General features: G+C 36.3%; 1 pseudogene across 1 annotated transcript; it reads right to left on the bottom strand.

The window, feature by feature from the left end:
* Positions 1-2510: 2510 nt before the first annotated feature.
* On the bottom strand, positions 2511-3815 carry LOC149202123 (endochitinase 4-like; annotated as a pseudogene). The gene is made up of 3 exons (XR_016253497.1): positions 3483-3815; positions 3220-3334; positions 2511-3068 (listed from the first exon to the last, which is right to left on the bottom strand). The product of XR_016253497.1 is annotated as an endochitinase 4-like (transcript).
* Positions 3816-6295: the final 2480 nt, after the last annotated feature.

Here is a 6295-nt window from a genome sequence, read left to right as displayed (position 1 = left end):
CATTTGAAGGTCGTGTGAATTAAAGAGGTGGAGCATCCATGACAAGTGGCGTCAGGATGATGGAAGTTTCGAGAAGTTGAAGCGAAGGTATAAGCCTGAGGTGCTCAGTTGTTTCTTACATTACTGGATTATTTGCATGAGTGATAGAGAGGGTGGTAATATTGACGCTGAGTATCCATAGGTCGCCAACATGTGCATGCTCATTTGTTTGGGTAGCTTAGTTTTGGACGCTAGTAGTGGATGGTGGGATCCACCATGGAATTTGTATGATCAAATGACTATTAGAGTAGTGTGGGATCCAAGGGAGAAGGTTCGTAAAATAACAAAGTGACATTTTGCAACACGAGTTAGATTTTTTGTAGTGTTGGTTCAACTAGAGGAGCACAGTCTTTGGCTAACCCACCAAAACTTTGCTGGTGATGTGGTAAGCTTTTTTCCTCCTATTTGGTTTGAGTTTTACTTGGGTTGCCTGGTAGGGATGTGTTTGGTGTGCTCTACTTTGTTCCTCCCCTTGGAGAGTTCTTTTCTGCAGTGAATATTTGAGTTGAGGCATAGGGAGGGAGGAATTAGGTTTCATGTTAGTCATTGAGGTTTCTTTGGGATTCCTTCTTATGGACTTGGTGACAAGTCACCCCACCCTTTAGGGCAAGGACAATCCTGAAGTATTGGGCATGTAAGCCAGAGTTACGTAAGTTGGAGCTATTGCTTGGTTTTTCTTTCACATGGGTGCTAGAGTAGGGGGTGGTGGGTGTTGGCTGTGTGCTAGACCTGCATCGGAGTTCCCTTCCTGGTGTTATGGTTGCTTGGTGATAATGTTGTGACAACATGGAAGAGCCCGGCGAGGAGTAAGGCCTCAAGGCCAATATGGGGAAAGGTTTGGTTGGGGAGGAGTAGTGGTTGAAGATGGGGTTTTGGCTATTGAATTGGTGGACGAGGTGGCCCAAGACCGGGCCGAGTCACCTGGTCAGGTGGAGCAACTACCAACAATAGAGTCCTTGGATAAGTAGCTGAGAGGTGTATTGGTCACCTTAGTGGAAATGTGGCAGCGAATATATGACAACAAAAATGAGGTGGTCGCATTCCTAAATGACCTTCAATAAAATTAGTAGGACATTTTGGACTCCTTGACGTCCTTGCACTAGAGCCAATGATGATCTAATGAACATATGGAGGAGATGAAGGCGTGCATGGCTCATGTGGAATTCTATGCTCGTAGGGACCTTGGTCCTTCTGTGGCCCTTAGTGCTACACATGCATCAATTTTTCGCCTTGATCTACACTAACCGTTGAGTGTCTTCTTGTTCTACATGTTTACTAGTTTACCTAGCTTTTTTGTCTCTAGCAATCATGTAAAAAGTGGTATCTTCTTTTTAATTTTTGCATCGCTATTCTAACTAACCAACCTAACCTGATTAGAGCGAAGCAAGGAAAGCCATGAGCTTTATAAATATCTGTTATATCATTTGACAAATTATAAAAAATTTGACCAACAAAAAAAAGTCAAGAAAATATATAACTTATGCATGAACTAAAATTAAATTTACTTTAGAATTTTACAATTTGATTATTGAAATAAAAGATTGCAATTTAAATGTTCACATATTTTATTCATTCACTAAAATGAAAAATAAATCATATTTTATTTTAAATTATAAAAAATTGATATAAAAAATATTGTTTATTAAAAATAGTAAAATATTAATATTTTTATTTAATAGGTAAAATAGCTGGAAATTATTTTTCCTTTTTCTCAAAACATCTTTATATTAAAATATTCCACTATAATATATTTTTTTATTGATTTCTTATCAAAAGTCGCTATAATAATTTTTTTTAATTAATGTTTTAAAAATCACTTTTTATGTTATATTTGAAGTTAAAAATTTCAATAGTGTATATCAGGAGTATATTTTAAGGGTTTGAATGTTTTCATTTAAATTTAATAATATAATAGTAATTTTTTATTATAAATAAATTTTAAATTTAAAAAAAATATATTTAAATTTAAAAACTAATCTCAAAACCTAAAACATTTAGAGTACAACCTTCGCTCTCGTCAACGGCATGGTAGAGATACATGCTGAACATACCTCTCAAATTTCCATGATAATAATTCATCATCATATATATATATCGTCAACGGCATGGTAGAGATACATGCTGAACATACCTCTCAAATTTCCACGATAATAATTCATCATCATATATATATACAGCTACGGATTAAAATTTAGATGTTATTGTGAAGTAACTTCCATGTGGAGTTCTCAATTAAAGGTATATACTGGTTGAAATAAAGTAATTGCATCCGAATAAAATGAATTTGAAGTACTTTATAGCTTTGATAAAGAGAGAAAAGATGTTTTGCTTTTATATTTATTTACAAATAAAATAAATAATATCATGGTGTGGAAACAAATCATGTATAGGTCATTTTGATGATGAATCGACCGACCAATTTCATGGGCAATATTTCATTTAAATAGTAATAATGTAGAATAAGAGTCCTGCAGTCCAGATATGAGCATTTTTGTCTATATTAATTTGACAAAACCACGAATATTAGGTGGCAACATATCCTCGGAAATAACGTAGAATAAGCTTCTAGGATTTTAAATATGAAACAACATTAGCTTTAGACTTACTCCGCTAATAATAGCTATTATATTTAGCCTCAATCTGTTTATTGACTGCGACAGAATATAGGTTCTTCGAACTCTTTTGAATACATTTATTTGATGGAGATAAAGAGGCAGCAGCTAAGTAAGTAATCCTAACAGCTAACATCGCTTCCTGGATCTACGCCAAACTGGCTGCAGTAATTATTGTAATAATTCACGCGGGAAGTAACTGCATCAGAGTTACCGCCATTGCATTCTCCGGAATTGATTGCTTGAATAGTTGCCCCGAATCCTTGCCCGGATGTAATAGCAGAGTGGCAATTGCTATCCAACATCCAAAACCAGACAGCAGTCTTCCATGAGATTGAATCATCCGGAGCTACAATGTCAGGGTTATTCAGGCCATCGAAGCCCAGGTAATTTCCAGCCGCACCATAATTATAGTTTCTGAAAATACACTCACGACAAAACTTCTGATGGTTAGTAACCCAACATTCAGGACAGATTCAAGTTCCCTAAATACCATGAGATTCAAAAGATTTGTAATTAGTTTCAGTTGACCCTTGTAATTGTTAGGCAATCATATAAAAACAAATACCATGAGAGTTGCATGGGGCCACGCCCATAATATTGCTTTCCAGTTGCGCAAGGATATTGCGTATTGGTGGAATCACAATAGTCGCTTTTGCTTATCTCCTCGATATAGCATAAACCTGTCAATCAGTCATTAGATATGTTAACGCAGATAAACAACCAATTCAGAGATGATATATCTATATATATATATATATATATATATATATATATATATATATATATATATATATATTTTTATAGAAAGACAAGGTATGTGAGACGTACTGCCAGTCTCGTGAGCAGCGTTGGCGAAGAAAGCAGCTAGTTCTCTTTTGTTGTCATCAGAGGTCCCAGTTGTGCCAAAGCCAGAAAAGGCATTGGCAGCATTGATGAAGTCATTGTAAGTATAGAAGTTCTGTCCTGCGCAACTACCATCAGCAGCAGATAATATTGCATTGAAGAAATCTTGGGTAACAATATCCCCAACACCTCCTTGGCAGATGGAAACAACATAAAGCGCAAGAGCAAGCCATAGAATTAAAACACTCGGGAGATAAGTTGCCATATTGGAGGCTAAAATCGATCACTACTTTTGTTATAGGTGAGACAGACCTAGAGACAAACAGAAGTGCATTGCTCTGAAGTGAGAAGACATTGTCTCCTTTTATACCCGTATAGCCAGAGACGTGAGGTATCGGGATTGTATGTCTTTTACAGTCTCATGAATGCTCGACTATTCCACCCTCTCAAGTTTCCAGATAATTTGACTTCTCGACCTGCGCCGTTACGTTTACGAAATCAATGTAGAAATTTCTGATTTTTTGACCCGACTTCGAAAATCTGATTTCTTGACCTCACTGATGGCGTTACGTTTACGAGATCGATTGTCTTTTAGGAAGAAAAAAAGTGTCCTCCAGCGAGGAGGTTTCCTGGTATTGTAGTAGGATTGTGGCTAAAATTTTAAAACGTCGAAAGAGTCGTAAAACCTCTTCTGGCCTTTCAAACATGAATGAACGGCTGCCAGCTCTGAAAATTCAAACATGGAAGAACCGGTGCAGAAAATTCTAACAAGAAACAACTGCAATCGGCGCTGAAAATTGGGGTGTATCCATCACCATCCATGAAATTAGTGTTATATGTCTCCCCGTTGCAATCTTACAGAGTTTTTAGTTTTTAATATCTTTATGATTTTTCTAGGTTTTTATTATTTTATGTGGAATAAGACAATTTCTTTTCCAAACATCTTTATGGTTTTTCTACGTTTTTTATTACTTTATGTGGAATTCCACATTATTTTTTCGATCTTTATGGATTTTCTATGTTTTCATTATTTTATGTGGAATTCGTGGGATTCTGAATAATTTTTTTTATTAATTACCAAGTGCAGGAGTACTTCGTAGTTGTTTTCATGAGACTATGTTTTTATATTGATCAAGTAAGTGTTGTTTTCGTGAGACTACCTTTTTGTATTGATCAAATAAGTGTTCTCACTGCACGTCGACAAAACTGTCTTTGCAATTATTCACGTTTTTTTTATTTATCGAAATGAGTGTTCTCACTGCAGCTCATCAATTGTATTTCTAATTGTTTTCGGTTTTTATTGATCAAAAGAATCGCTGCACCCCATCAATTGTATTTGTGATGGTATTTGTCTATTGGAGTTGTCTATAATGCGACTTTTTGAGATTCCGGCGACGGAATCCGGCGGAAGAAATTGAGATGAAATCATGATTTGTTGCAGTTAAAATGGTTTTTTAACTGCATATTCGGATTCAGCACCCTGAAAAACCCCTGGGACGCTTTCATTGTGCAGAAACTAGTTATCAAACTTTGATTTCAATAAATTACTGCCGGATTTTCACCGGAAAAAATCGCCGAAAAAGCTTTCAAAAAATCGCGTTAAAGACTACGGCTTTGTCTATTTACACGACTGGGGTTATATCACTAATATTAATGCGCGTGCTTTGTGAGGCGTGCCCCCTTAACAAATGGCCGAAATTAGTTATCCGTGGTAGGTAATTTGATGTTTTACAATTAAATGTAAGCTTCATATTCCAGGGTGGCAAGGGTACGTGTGGTGAGGTTGCTTTTCCTTTGGCCTCCTCCTTCTCCTTGGTTTAGGAGGTGTCGTTGTTGCTAATGCTTATGTGGGGTGTGGGTATAATTGTTGGTCTTATCAAGGTGTTCAATTATTGTACATATGTGGGGTGTGGGTATAGTTATTGGTCTTATCAAGGTGTTCAATTATTGTACATCAATTGTGTTTGTTTTAAATGGAGTGTTTTGGCAAGTGAGGTATTGTGGTTTATTCTTTATCAATTGATTTTCTTCATTTTATGCTTATTTCTCTTTAAGGTAGTGTAACTTTTGATGGGTGTGTTGGAGAATTGCACATTGGTTGTTATTTTTGTGGTTGTTTTTGGGGTTTAAATTGGCTTACTTCCTTGGTGCATATAGATTCTATTCTACATTTACATATTGCTCTTTTGTGCATTTGTATTTGTTCTTTTGTGTAGTCTCAACGTTATTTGTGTTGATTAATCTTTGGTATTGTGTCCGAGAATTCCGGGTGGTTATCCTAGAAATGTTCTTGATTCTTGGCTTTCACCTTGTTCAGGGTGAGTAGCCCACTATTTTTGCATAGCGCAGTTGGATATTGTTTTCTTCCTTATTTTGCTTAGGATTTGGTGAGGACTTTTGAGTTGTATGCCTCTTACTTGTTAGGAATTGGGCTATGTAACGACTTCAGACTTCTATTGTGGCATTAGGGTGATGATTTTCTAGTTTTGCACTCACTTGAAAAAGCGTTGGTTGTGTGCCCATCTCATTGTTCTCTGATTTCTAGCGCCATGCCTCCTCATTCAAGAATGCAGAGTAGGAGGGGTGGTATGATCTCCACTAGTTTTAAAAGTACTCATCCTTTTTCTTTTGATTATGTTAGTACCTTCTTCAATTTGGTTCCTCTCGAATTCAATAGAGAAATTCTTCTCTTTGAGTCTAAAGTGAGTGAAGGGTAGCCTTATCATTTGGATTTAGAGCTTCGGTTTTCCTGTTTCACTTTGAAGAGGATACCAGACCCATGTAGATTAGAAAAGGTT

This window comes from Pinus tabuliformis, chromosome 2_1, assembly GCF_031772625.1.
Source record: "Pinus tabuliformis cultivar Carrire ecotype Pingquan chromosome 2_1, CPIR1, whole genome shotgun sequence".
NCBI classification, from domain to species: Eukaryota; Viridiplantae; Streptophyta; class Pinopsida; order Pinales; family Pinaceae; genus Pinus; species Pinus tabuliformis.
Note: the sequence above shows the minus strand (reverse complement) of the source record. Positions and strands in the feature narration are given on the sequence as shown.